We start from the raw sequence: 15,099 nt of genomic DNA, 5'->3' as shown, positions 1-15,099 counted from the left end.
TATTTTTTGACTTAATTATTTGTGTGTTCCTTTAGCAACTTTGTTAAAATTAGAAGACTGAAAATTAAAACAATATTGAGATCAATTCATTAAATTGTTGGTTTATGTTCTTAAATGAGATTTTGCTTTAAGCTTTGTGTAAGGAAGGTATTGGTTTTCTTTCTATAAAATATGAGACAGTAGCAGTTACTAAGGGAGGTGCATTGTTAATGGGGGTGAGTGCCTTCCCCACATATCCCAGACTGGCCAATTTTATAAAATACATTCTTTGTCCATCAGTTACTTCTGCTGTAAATCCCCATGATAACTGAAGCCTCCTGTGGTTCACTATCAGGATTATGATTCTTGAGGTATGGATGGAGTTTAGCTGTATTTTGTAGTTTACTATCTTATTTTTAGGGAATGTAAACATGACTAAATTTGGGGGACTTGCCTTTGACTGACAGCTATGTTATGAAAATGTAAGGAAAGGCAAGGAAATAGGAAAAAAAGAAAGAAGAAGAGAGGGATGAGAGGAAAGGGAAGAAAAGAAAGAAATTCAAAGGCTTCCATACAGATATGGCCAGTACCACTTTAATTTTTTAAACAATGTTTGAAGCTATTTATTTACTGATTTTAAGAGATAAAGAGCACATGAGCATGTGGGAGTGGCAGAGAGAGAGAAGGAAAGAGAGAGAGAATCCCAAGCAATCTCAGCACTATCAGCATGGAGCCCGATGCAAGGCTTGATGTGGGGCTCAAACTCAGCAGTGGTGAGATCATGACCTGAACCAAAAACAAGAGTCGGATGCCTTACTGACTGAGCCACCCAGGAGTCCTGAATTCCACTTTAACGTATAGGAATTCTAAATTAGCCATTCTCCTCTATATCTAGTGTGGCCACTTGCAATATATATAAAAATTGTGAAACTGTCTCCCAAAAAGCCTAAAAATTGTCTTCAGAAATGGTCACCTCATGTCTTTTCCCTACATGGAGACGTGTGCTCAGGTGACAAAAAAGGACTGGGAGCTCAAAGCTCTGCTAAAGCTCACCTTACTGTCTGTAGCTCACTCCCATCCCATTTTCAGTGGTCTTGCTATCTTTCTCATTATTGTCCAACCTTCTCTATCCAAAACGTAGTACATTGTTCCATATGCCATCAGTTTTAATATGTTAAAACTGTTATGAAATTTGCTAAAGTTGAAGTGTGCTATTTAGATAAATTTAAATAGGTTTCTCACATACGATACTTCTCAGAACTCTTATGTGTTGAAGTAGATTGTGAATGGCAAAACTGAGGCTATACTCTGTAGAGTGTTTCCAACTTAATTGGCCATCGAGAGATACTTGACCCCATTCTGGAAACAGCTCACTGGAATTCTGGTCCAAGGACACTTTGGGGGAAATTCTGACTTGTGTCATAGTGCCCTGAAGTTATACAACAGAAGTGCCTGAATAAGGGAGGGGAGCTTAAAAGAGAAGGGTGGAGACAAGCTTCATCTCAGTCCTGGTCTGAAAACCTAGTCTGACTGCGTTCGCTAAAGGAACATCATGCACACAGAGTCAACGTGTGTTTGTCAGATAAGAAGCCCCAAAGTAGGTACCCACTTAATACCTAGTCACTTAAGCAGTCTTAGCTGTGAGATCAGCTAACTCTGTCAGGCTTTATTTACAGTTATAAAGAGTAAATTATGTTCACACAAACACTGTAAAAAATAGCAAAGCACTAATACCAATTTAAATTATTATTGCTGGATGCAGTCATAGAGTGAAAAAAAGCACAGGATTTAACTTCGTAAGTTTGTGTTCCAGTTTTGCAGTTATCAACAGGTGTAAACTTGGGCAAGTTGCATGATCTCTTTGAGTCTAAATTTCATCATCCATAAAATGGGCATAATCATGTCTCCATCAGAAGCTGTTGAGAGAGCCAGATGAACATTATGTTTCAAAGCTAACATCATGCAAATATGATACACACAATTCTATTAAGGTTTCTTGCTGAGAAATATTCTTTTGGGCCTGACAACTCCTAGGACCCTCCGAGAAGATGCTTAAAGTTCCTTCTTATCAGGCTTCGAGACTTTAGCCCTACTGCATTTATGAAAGAACAGTCAAAAAAGTAATAGGGCCTGAATAAGGAACTAAGATTTTAGAAGTAAGGAAATAAAGAAGTAGCATAAATGGGAGTCATCAAAATAACCTTAAACGCTATTAACCACCTGGTAAAATGCTGTGAAAATGGCCAAATATTCCTATCTGAGATGATTTAAGTCTTATGCAATTATTTGAGAGAAAAGCTCTATCTCATTCATTCTTTCAAAGTTCCCTGTGTTGCTTGTATGACTTCACCAAAAGACTAAGGAAGATGAATAAATGCTATTTAAATCAATCACTTAGTACATGTGATACCATGTACTATGTGCTTTTATATTTAGACTTGATTGTATTTGTTTCCCATTGGTCTATGGGGAAACACAGCATGCACCCTTCATTAGTAATATTTGTTGTAAACTGTGAAGGGAAGAGCCTCCTTTGCTGCTCCAGATTCCCATCTTTCTTCACACTCCCATGAATAGGGAGATGCAAACTTGGCTCCAAGGACATAAAATGCACATGGGAGAGAGAATGTGAGACTTGTTAACAGTCCCATAGAAGCGGATTCTCAGTTTTATTTTTTCATTTAGATGTCATACACAAGTTAAAAATGTATATCTTCACAAGAGTAGATTAAACATCCATACAATTAGAAATGGACAATGTTATCAGACTTTTCCTCCTCAGAGCCTATATGTTTGTTCCCATTCCTGAGAACACTGATCTCTCCCCTGGAGGCTTTCCCTGCTCCTTTTTTAGTCTTGGCTCAAATGTCAACACTTCAGAAGGGGTTTCCTTGACTACCCTCTCTATTCTGCTCCCCACCACCTGATCCCTTCTAGGCTTTACTTACTGATTACATGTTTACTTATTGATTATTTGTTTGTTTGTTTCCATACCACACACTCTTTTCTTCCCCTGGAAACTAGGTAGGTATTTAAAAAAATTGTTGAGGGGCACCTGGGTGACTCGGTTAAGCATGTGGCGCTTGATTTCAGCTCAGGTCATGATCTCAAGGTTTGTGGGTTTGAGCCCCGCGTCAGGCTGTGCTGACAGTGTGGGGCCTGCTTGGGATTCTCTCTCTCTCTCTCTCTGCCCCTCTCCTGTTTGCATTTTTTTTTTCTCTCTCTTTCACAAAGTAAAGAAATAAACTTGAAAAAAAATTGTTTTAAATTGTTTTATAAAAATGTGTACAGATTTAGACTAACAAACATTTTTTTAATATTTTGCTATATGATAATAATTGCTGAATATGCATTGCAGTAAAACCTTGGTTTGTGAGCATAATTTGTTCCTGAAATATGCTTGTAATCCAAAGCACTTGTATATCAAAGCAAATTTCAAGAACCATTGACTCGGTTGTGATCATGCGATGTTTGTCATCATGTGCTACTCGTGTGGCAAGGCATCACTCCTTTATCAAGTCAGAATTTATTAAAAATGTTTGCTTATCTTGCAGAATACTCACAGAACAAATTACTCTCAATCTAAGGTTTTACTGTATATGTATTAAGTATTATGTGTTCGACATTGTTCTGAGCCTTTTGTTATGTACAATTTCATTTAATTGTAAGAACAACCCTATTTGTAGATACCACTGTTAACCCCACTTTAAATCTGCATTTTTATTAAAGAAAAAGAACTCTAGAAGGTTCAAAACATTGAATAATGATTTTTCCACTGAATAGTAGTATAATCTTGGACAAGCAACTTAATTTTACTATCTTAGTTTCTTCATCTGTAAAAATAAAATATTAATACCTCCCACTTGGGGCTTTCCTGAAGATTGGCTAGACAGGGGCACAGGACTTCATCATCAAGGACAAATTGCTGTGCAGACAAAAATGGGTATTCTTCCAATGTTTTGATTCCTCTACTTTTCACCCTGTTCCCTTCATGATATCATTGGAATTTGCTCAGTTTCCAGACAGCTCACTCCTGGTTACAATCCTATTATAAAACCCAGCTAAGATGGTAGGAAAGATTCATCTGGGTTAGATATTTCTAAATATAAAGAACTGCAAGCTCTGAATGAGTCCTACCTGGAGTTGACCATTCATGAGAAAAATAGGGAGTTAAGACAAGGTGAAAGCTTCCCACCATGGAGAGATTTCCTTGAGAATAGAACTTCTAGACTCTGTGCATGACTGGTATCCATGAACTGGTAGACAGCATACATGAAAGGTCAGAGGGAGCCAGGCAGCAATAGACAAGAATGAGGCCCTTAGAGCCTCTTGCCTCTGGCTCAGATTTCCTAATGTCTTATGTATTGAGATTATGGCTATAAATTTAGCAACTGAGCAATAGTGCAGAACTCAGAAAGTTAAACTGAGACATTAGAGCTCAGTTGGTGATAAAATGTATACAGCTTAAACATATTTATATATCTGAATAAATATGTATATATATGTATGATATTATATATGTATGTGTGTGTATATATATATATATATATGCATGTACATATCAGCATACATGTGCCCACATATTTAGAAAAAATAGAATTAAGAGAAAAAAAATGAACTTTCCCAGGATCATAAAGTTAGTTTGTGGCAGGCATGGGATTGTAATCTGTGTCTGTCTGCCTCTAATGCTTGTTCTAGAATATTATACTACCATTTGTAGTTTATAATTCCACATATACATAGAGTTATAGTCACTCTTTTTTCAGCATTTTCTCATTGTCATGTGCTTATGCTGTGTCATATAAGCCTTCTAATTAGTTTACAATATAGGTATTTTGAGGTTCACTTTACAAATGAAAAAATGACTTTGAAAAGTTTATCCAAGATTGCATAGCTGGTAAAAATCACACTCTCAGAGCCAAACCATGTTCTTTCTTATCCCAAGTCTTAACCAGACTTTCTTTTTCATTTTTTTTCCCTTTCCACTATGCTGCTGCTCCTAATTTACTAACTGTAGTGTAGATCTGAACTGAAAACATGTTTTTTTTCTTAATGTTCCTTCCAACATGATGGAGCCTACTTACTAGTATTAATCACTCATGTTGTTTTCTTTCTAACCACATACAGGTATTTGATTTAATGGTATAGTGGGGAAATGTTAAAAGGAAAAAAAAAAAACAGAGGTCAAGCAGTTTCTATATAAACTCCACTGTCTCTTCACTATTTGGCCGCTTTATAGTAAATCAAATCCATTTTATATAATGAAGCCTGTCTTTATTATCCCATTATAGCTGCCTTAGAAAAGAAATCATGTGTATGCTTCAGTTTGGGGTCATTTGTAATTATAAAAAGATATACAGGAAAGCTATGTACTCCTCGGATGCTTTTAAAATCTTCTCCTTTGGTTGTTCTGCACGTTTTTACTGTTTTATAAAGAAAGTGTTGGAAAGCTGTGTTTTTATTGCCTTGATGCCTTTAATAGTACATACTGTGAAACTAAGCTGGATACCTGATTGATGCCATTCCTACCTGTCTAGGAAGATAATGATCAAACATCGAGGGGTCTGTTCTCCAGGTGATGTGTGCATGGAACTCCCATTAATGTTAATGGGAGTCCTGCAGCTAAGCACAGTGACTGGAGACAAGAGGCTGAAGGTGTGGTAGGTCCATTAATACTTCTTTCTTTCATAGCAGCTGGTTGGAATATAAGTGGTAGGCAGTCCTTTTGGAGCTAACGATCAGCCATATTTAAAAAGTGCTGCTTGTGCAAGATACACAAATGTATTGTCAATAAACTCTTTGTATGGAGGTATACTTATGCTAAATTTTACTATACAAAAAGTGTTCATATGACATGCTTGCTTTTTTAGGTAATGATTTCATACTTCATCTTCCTCAAATGGCTGATTGTAAGTTTATAAGGAATGTTGATAATTAGTGCTTAATTGAAAGATACCAATAAAAAATTTAAGAGCCCAAAAAAAGGTAGTTTAAAAAGTTGATGACATATAATGATTAAAATCTAGACAAGAAAAGTATAATACACAGAAAATATGAAATTTCATGCTTAGGCTGAATTATTTAAAACTATGACTTTTTAGGGTACCCAGATGACTCAGTTTGGTAAGCATCCAACTTCGGCTCAGGTCATGATCTCACGGTTCATGAGTGCAAGCCCCCCATCGGGCCCTGCACTGACTATGCGGAGCCTGCTTGGGATTCTCTCTCTCTCCCTCTCTCTGCCCCTCCCTCGTACTCTCTCTCTCTTTTGTTCTCTCTCTCTCAAAATAAAAAAAAATGACTTAAAAAATGTAACTTTTTATATGCTCATTGTAAAATTCATTTTAATGGTTGTATAATGTTATATTGGATAAATCTTTCAAAATGTGTGCTTACTACTTACATTCCTACACATTCATAATTGTTATGCTTTTCAGATGGATTATTCTAGTTAGTAGTGACTCTTTTAATCCCTAATAAATGTCTTTTGCATTTAAGTCTACTTTTTTTGATATGTATATGTAAATACACATGAGCTTTCTCTTGGTAGTAATTGCCAACTATGCTGTTTTCATCCTTTCACTCAGAAATTCCTGATGACAATATGCTTTTGGTTCATCTTTTTGTTAGTTGAATGTGAAAATATCTTTTAAATAAACATATTATATAATACTTGATAAATGCAGAATAATATATTTAATATCTATTCATGTTTATATAGATTTGTGTTATATATATATATATATATATATATATATATATATATATATATATTTATATAGGCATACTTTTCCAAGAATAATACTATAATGAATACTTGTGAATTCAGGTATTACCAATTCATAATAAATGAATAAGTAAATAAATAAATAGCAAGTGGAGAGTCTATATCCATGGAGGGAATGATGGAGAGGGAGTGTTGGAGGTCAAGTCTCAAAAGATACTTTGACATCTGGTTGTCAGAGGCACTGAATACTATGCAAGGAATGTGGGCTCAACATTAAAAGCATTGAGAAACCATTACAGTTGGAAACAGAGACAATGCAATCAGATTAGTGTATTTCAGCTGATATTCTGATGTTTGTATGAGATGGACTGAATTGAAAGATGGTTGTCAGTCATCAATTTTGATATATAAGTGATATTTGAGGTAGGAGATAATAAGGGCTGGAAAAGGTAGGAATTGGAGTGAAGACAAATTTTAATTGAGAAATATTTGAAAGTGGATTTATAGGCATTGGTGGCCACTTAAATGGAGAGGGAGGAAGATTTAAGAAAAGTTTTAAGAGAGAATGGCATCTTGTGAGTTGTCAAAACCCAACGGGTAGGTGAAGTACCACAGAAAAAGTGAAGATATCTGAGGACAGGGTGTGGAGGAAAACAGATTGTGAGGCTACTGAGAAAGAAAAAAGGGCATGTGAAAATGGATGAGGAAGAGTCGGTATCTGAGGTCTTTTGATTGCTTATTTCCTATGATGAAAACATTTATTTCTTATGGATCTTAAAAGTAATGGTTAAAACAGAGATTACACTCTATTGTAGATAAACAATTGTGTCGGGCTTTAAGGTACCTGAGTTTAAATGAACCTGTAGTAAATAATAAAGATTGTTGATAGTCACAATATGAGATTGATATATCTCAGATTGGGTTTGAAAGTGCTTTGAAGAGTGTATACTTGTAAGAATGTAGGCTGATATCATCAACCCAGTTTTACTTTTCATAAGAGGTCATACATGAGGTGCCTGGGTGGCTCAGTTGGTTAAGTGTCCGTCTTCGGCTCAGGTCAAGATCTCATGGTTTGTGGGTTTGATCCCTGTGTCAGGCTCTGTGCTGACAGCTCAGAGCCTGGAGCCTGCTTCAGATTCAGTGTCTCCCTCTCTCCACCCCTCCCCTGCTCATGCTCTGTCTCTCTCTCTCTCTCAAAAATAAGTAAACATTAAAAAAAATGTTTTTTAAAGGTCTTTATAAGAGGTCATACAATAAACTAGCAGTAGAATGGTGCTAGGCTTAGGAAGCACAATATATATTCTAAATTAACTTAGATACTTGGAGTATATCAGGCCATAAAGATAAGCTACGTATTAATCCAATGGTATGGAAGCTTCAACTTGATCATATTTTTAAAAAATTCAGATAGTGTGATATGGGATATATTTTTTAATTGTCCTACCCACTTTTTTTCAATTAATTAAAAAATTTTTAAGTTTTATTTATTTTGAGAGAGAGAGGCATTGTTTGTGAGTAGGGGAGGAGCAGAGAGCAAGAGCGAGAGCGAGAGCGAGAGAGAGAGAGAGAGAGAGAGAAAATCCCAAGCAGGCTCCACGCTGTCAGCGCAGAGCCCGACATGGGGCTCAAACTCACAAACCGCGAAATTATGACCTGAGCCAAAGTCAGACGCTTAACTGACTGAGCCACCCAAGCACCCCTGTTCTACCCACTTTAAATGCATCTGTCATACAGTCTTGCCTTATCAAGCTGGAAATTATGGTGGCAGAGTGATATTTTTACAGTCCAGTTAAAAAAGGAAATTACTAATTCAACTCTTTTCTGATGATGGTTAGCTGCCCAGGGTCTCAGTGGTTTCACTTCATTTAACATGAAGAAATATAAAACTGGCAAAAAAAATTCCATGGAGTGCCCATTCATAATTGTTATTTTTTTAAAACTTAATAAAAATCTTTATACTCTATGTAAGGCCTTTAAAATATCAATATTCTTTTCTAAATAAGCACACTAATTTATGTCTCATTGCAGAAGGCTATAAATTTACATTTTCCTTTATGTGTACACTTGTTTTTGTGCAGTCTTAAAGAAGCCATAATATCATTTTATCTAGTCATTGTCAAGGGTTAATATAATAAAATATTAAAGCACTTATGAGATTCTTTAAATCAATGTTATTGTACTGTAATTCACATAAAATAAACCAAACACACCCATTTTAAAGTTAATGCTTTGGAGAGTTTTGATACATGCATATACCCATATAACTACCACCCGAATCAAGATACAGTACATATGATTATCCAAAAACTTTTCATGTCTCTGATGCCCCTTTCTGGGTGGTCCCTCCAGCACCCCACTCCCTCAGGTAATTTTGATCTGATTTCTATCTCTATATATTAGTATTGCTTTTTTAGAACTTCATATAAATGGAATATCTATGCTTTAAGGCTTAGCTTCTTTCACCCAGCATTTTGTTTTAAGATTCATCCATGTTGTTTATGTATCAATAGCTTATTTCTTTATACTGCTGACTAGCATCTTACTGTATGAATGTGTCACAATTTGGACATTTAGTTTCCATTTTGTGATGATTGCTAATAAAGCTCTGTGAACATTCATGTTCTAGTCTTTTTGTGGTTAGGTTTTGCTCTCTTGAATAAACACAAAGAGGTGTGATTTTGTGGAGTCCTGTAGCAAGTGTATATTTAATTGTATAAGAAACTGTCAAACTGTTTTCTAAGGAGATTAAAACCTAGTAAAATCTAAGGAGAAAATTTTCCCAACAGAAGTCCTGCTCCTCACCAACTCTTGGTGCTATCAGTTCAAAACATTTAGGCATTCTAGTGTTAAGTAAAGATAAGTCACTGCAGGTTTAGATGTTTTTTGTGTTTTTTTTAATTGATTTTTAATGACATTGAACCCTTTATGATAAGCATATTGATAGTTTTTATCTCTTTTGTGAAGTATCTGTTTTATATTTTTGCCCATTTTTATTAAATTATCTTTTTATTTTCTTTTTATTTTTAAAAAAAAGTTTATTTATTTTTGAGAGAGAGAGAGAGAGCATTCAAGTGGGGGAGGGACAGAGAGAGAAAGGGAGACACAGAATGGGAAGCAGGCTCCAGGCTCCCAGCTGTCAGCACAGAACTCAACTGTGGGGCTTGAACACATGAACTGTGAGATCATGACCTGAGCAGAAGACAGATTCTTAACCAACTGAGCCACCCAGGCTCCCCTTAAATTGTTATCTTTTTATTATTGAGTTGTGTTCTACATGTATTCTGGACACAAGGTTTTTGTTAGGTATATGTATTATTAATATGTTCTTTCAAGTTGTGTTTCACTTTTACATTTTCTCAATAGTGTCTTTTGAAGAACAGGTTTCCAGTTTATCATTTGTTTCTTTTGTGGTTTGCATGTGGTTTTTTTTTTGTTTGTTTGTTTTTTGTTTTTTGTTTTTTTATGTTCTGTTAAAGAAGTCCTTGCTTATCTCAAGGGTGCAAAGATTATCTCCTGTTTTCTTTTTAGAAATTTTAACTCTTTAGTTTTATGTTTTATTCTATGATCTGTTTTGAGTTTAATTTTGTGTATGGTGTGAGACAGGTTTGATCTTATTGGATATTTCATTCCAGTTGTTCCAGAAACATTCTTGAAAAGATTAATTCTTTACTCACTGTATTGCCTTGAAATCAATGGACTTATATGTGTGGGTCTAGTTTTGTCTTTTCATTCTGTTGTATTGATATATATGCTATTTTTATGCCAATTTCACATTGTCTTGATAATTTTAGTTTTATATTAAATATTGCAAGTCTAACAAATTATTCATTCTTTTTCAAAATTATTTTAGCTATCCAAGGACTTTTGTATTTCCATATATTTTTTAGAATCAGCTTTTACAGAATCAGCTTTGTAGAATCAGTTCTACAAAGAACCTGTGGCATTTTAATTGGGATTACACTGAATTTATATGTCAATTTGGGGAAAATTGACACCTTAAAATGTTAGTCTTCCAAACTACAAAAAGGTATATTTCTCCTTTTATTTAGGCTTTCTTAATTTTACATGACACTGTTTTGTAGTTTTCAGTGCATTTGGGGGGTCAAATTAGCCATTAAATATTTTATACTTTTAATGCTATTGTAAATGGTATTAACATTTTTTTAAGATTATTTATTTAATTTGAGAGAGAGTTAGAGAGAGAGAGAGAGAGAGAGAGAAGTGGGGAGGGGTAGAGAGAGAGAGAGAGAGGGAGAGAGAGAGAATCCCAATCAGGTTCTGCATTGTCAGCGCATAGCCTGACATGGGGCTCAAACTCACCAACCATGAAATCATGACCTGAGCCCAAACCAAGATTCAGACGCTTAACCTACTGAGCCACCCAAGTGCCCCATAAATGGTATTAAAAAAATTCTGTTGTCTCATGCCATTGGATTTAGAAAACTTTGGTCCGACTGTGTTGCTCCTCTGCTCCAAAACTTTTAATAGTTTCTGAGTTCACATAATAAGAGTTAAATTCCTTCAGTGAACTAAAGGATTTAGCCCCATATAATCTTGCCTTTGCTACTCTACTTGTCCTTCCTGCATGAAGCATAGTGGCTTTCTCGCTCTTATTTAAATATACCAAACACTCTTCCACCTAAGAGACTTGCTCTTTTTCCTCGAAACCTCCTGCCTGTATTCACACAGTAGAGATGCTCACTTTCTATGAGGCCTTCTCTGACTATAGCATATAAAGTACAGCCTTCTCCTCTTCTCCTCCTCTACTTCCTGACTCCATACCCTCACTTGATTTTGTTCCACGGCCTCACATTCTCTATATTTATTTGACTATTTTTCCATTTCTTGTCACTTCCACCAGAAGCTCTTAAGGAAAGAACTTTGTTTTGTTCACTGCTGGAATTATAACAGTGCTTGCATTTTGTAGTTGGCACTCAATAAATCCTGCAATGAATGGCCTGATAATGAGAATTATTTCAACTCTGAGGGCAGAGATCAGATTGCTATGGGTTATAGGGTGACAAGGCAGTAGAGGAAAGGATGGCTAGTAAATAATAGTACTTCTCAAGGAGGCTTGTTTGAAGGGAGTATCTGGGGAAAATGGAAGCCACTTGGGGATTTGGTGGCAAAGGAAGACTTCAGTGCTCATTATTTTAGCTATAGAAGAGATTTAAGCATGTTTAGTCAAAGAATCCAGGAAGTTCTCTTAATAAAATCAAATGAAATCCTTAAGTTTCCAAAGTTTCCAAATGAAGGGGGAATTTCCACATAAGTTAGAGCAATGGACCCTGCAATTTTAATATCTAACTCTTGTCAGTCTTCCTACTGGAGCTGCTTGTTTATCTCTGCTGGCCTTGAGGTGTGTGTGTATGTGTGTGTGTGTGTGTGTGTGTGTGTGTGTGTGTGTGTGTGTGAATGCTCTTCCCCTTGTGAACTGGCCAAAGCTTAAACCCATAATTGTTCCTTCAGTGTCACCAGCTGAGACAAGGATAGTCAGCATAGGAAAGCCACGGTTCTCAAACTCATTTGGGATGGGACAACTTCAAGGCTTGGAACCAGAACAATTTATGATGGAATCCCAATTCTGTCTTCTTAAATGTGGGTTTTAATTCTCTGAACCTCAGTCCCCATAGGCTTTCTATAGGCTTTCTGCATAGAGCTATTAAGAGAATAAAGTTAGATATTACATGTAAAACAAAGTTTCTGGCACATAATAAAAACTCATTAATTGGTGTTCACATATATCACTCATTTTGAATGAGCATTAAATTCTGATATAGTTTTATCATTCAAATTTTGACCTGGCATACATATTTAATTATTTATTGCTTAAAATTTAAATTTCTTTAACATGTTAATATGATTAACTTTGTAAACAAGCACAATATAAAATCAAAAGCAACATTTCCATTTAAGAAAGCAAGCTTCTGACTTTAATAGGGCCAGGTATTTGGAGTTTGTGGCTCATACTTTTAAAAATATTTTTCATCTGTTTTGTTGCCTGTTAATGACACTAACATGTAAGCAGGAATAGGTACCAAAAATTTAAGATAAGCATTAAGGTCAACAAAACTTAAAATCTAGAACATCCTATTCATCATATAATTTTTTGTCATTTTAAAATAAAATGTCATTGGGGCACCTGGGTGGCTCAGTCTGTTGGGCGTCCAACTTCGGCTCAGGTCATGATCTCGCGGTCCGTGAGTTCGAGCCTCGCGTCAGGCTCTGTGCTGACAGCTCGGAGCCTGGAGCCTGCTCCCGATTCTGTGTCTCCCTCTCTCTGGCCCTCCCCCACTCACGCTTTGTCTCACTCTCTCTCTCAGAAATAAATAAACATTAAAAAAAAAAATGTCATAATTTTTTGTTTTTAGTATTCCAGCACAAAGCCCATGAGTGTATTGTGGTAGAGTAGCTCAGTGGTCCCCACACTCTAGCATGCATCAGAATTACCTGGATGATTTGATAAAACATTCCTGGATCCCACACGAGAGTTTCTAATCCTGTAGGTGGGGAATGAGAAGCACAAATTTTTCATTCCTAACACATTCCCAGGTAATGATGCTGAAACTGGTTTAGAGACCACACAGTTAGAACCACTGGTGTGGACTTAAAGCAGTGGTTCTCAAACCTGGCTGCACGTTAGACTCAACTGTGAGCACCCCTTTGGGTGAGTCCGAGCCCCACTTCTCTCTCTGACTCTTGCTCACTTGCACCTACTCTGTCTCAAAAAAACAAAAAAAAACCCACAAAACAAAACAACAACAACAACAAAAACTATAGACGCCTGGGTCTTACACCAAAGGTGTTGATTGGTTCTGGAGAATGTTCTGAGCAATAGAACTTGTTTTTTTAATATTGATTTATTTTTAAGAGAGAGAGAGCGCACAAGTGGGGCAGGGGCAGAGAGAGGGGAACAGAGGGTCCCAAGTGGGCTGTGCCCTGATAAGAGTGAGCTCAATGTGGGGCTCTGAGCCAAAGTCAGGTGCCCCTGAGCAATAGAATTTTTAAAGGGTATTGATTTGATTTTTAATTTTGAGAACTATTTTTCTTGTTTTTTTTATTGTTGTTGTTGTTCTTCTTTAATGTTAGGCTGTTTTCTTATATGCCTCTTTCTGATGATATACACATATTAAAAATCTACTATGGGCAAAGTGTTATGTTAGTTGTAATATAAAATATGAAAGGAGAAGGTAAGTCTTTGTCCTCAAGTAGACTACAATGTAATTGAGGAGATTAAATGCTATGGACATGAAAAGTTAACTAGAAATATGAAGTGTCTGGGATTACTTCTGCCTGGTAAGATTATAAAAGACTCACGTAATACAAGTGAATTTAGTATTTCAGTTCTAGCTAACTGAAGCTTTGAAGATATTTGATTTCTGGATTTTAAGAATATAACATTTAAAGTAAAGAGAGATACCAATAAGAGGAAAGAATTGCTTAGTCACTCAAATATATTAAAATATAATGAATTAATTTTAATGATAATAGTAATTATGACATAGTTTCTGGCAAAGACATCAGTAATTGAAATACTATTTTTGAAAAGTATGTAAAACAATTCTTTATTGTGAATTTCCAGAATATTCATTTATATTTTGTCTTACAAAATGGTCAATGTGCCTTCTTTTTCCTGTGTAATTTGGAGTTAAATTAGCATATTTGGTTAGAGGTTTGTGCTAATGATGCCAATCTAATTAGTTTGTTCCCCCATATAAACCAGGTAGCTTTGCTTTGTTTTCTATCCCAAATTGCACCCCAGTGGCCATTTTGAAATTGTAGGACATTTTTACACAAGGGTGTCTTAACAAGGAAATGTGGATGTATTAGTGAAATCCGTAAACTTTTTTCAAATAATAAATGTGCTTTGCTTGATTGATGCCGAGTCAGTCATGTAATCTTCACGTGTTAATTTCATCTAGTTACCTGTCTGCCTCTTCATGTGGCATCTCTTCGTGGGCACCCGGTAATGTGAAGCTTATCTGGGTGACCCACAGCTCAGCTGACAACACTTCTGTGTTCTATTTAAGGCTCTAGTTAAAAACTATTGTGCAAACTTTGTCTCTTGAGAAATGCCATGGCCTGTTTACTTTAGAATTCACAGGTCCTGAGTTTTACAGGATGTTAGTGGATTTAAAACTTAGAAAACCCGTTATCCTCATATGCATTCCTTAATATGTATACCTAAATGCTTTTTTAGAATGTAGTGGATGTCTAATTCATGTCTCCGAGGTTGCACATCATACTCCTTGTGTTTTTTAATCACTTCATGCTTTAACAAATTAAAAAGAGTGGCAGTACTTTTAGTAATCTCACCATACCATAGTAACAAACCATTGTGCTGTTAAACTGGATGGAGAAGAAAATAACTCAGTTATAAACAACACAAAAAA

This window comes from Panthera onca, chromosome F2 (assembly GCF_046562875.1).
Source record: "Panthera onca isolate mPanOnc1 chromosome F2, mPanOnc1 haplotype 2, whole genome shotgun sequence".
In the NCBI taxonomy this organism is placed as follows: Eukaryota; Metazoa; Chordata; class Mammalia; order Carnivora; family Felidae; genus Panthera; species Panthera onca.
This window is presented reverse-complemented; position numbering follows the sequence as displayed.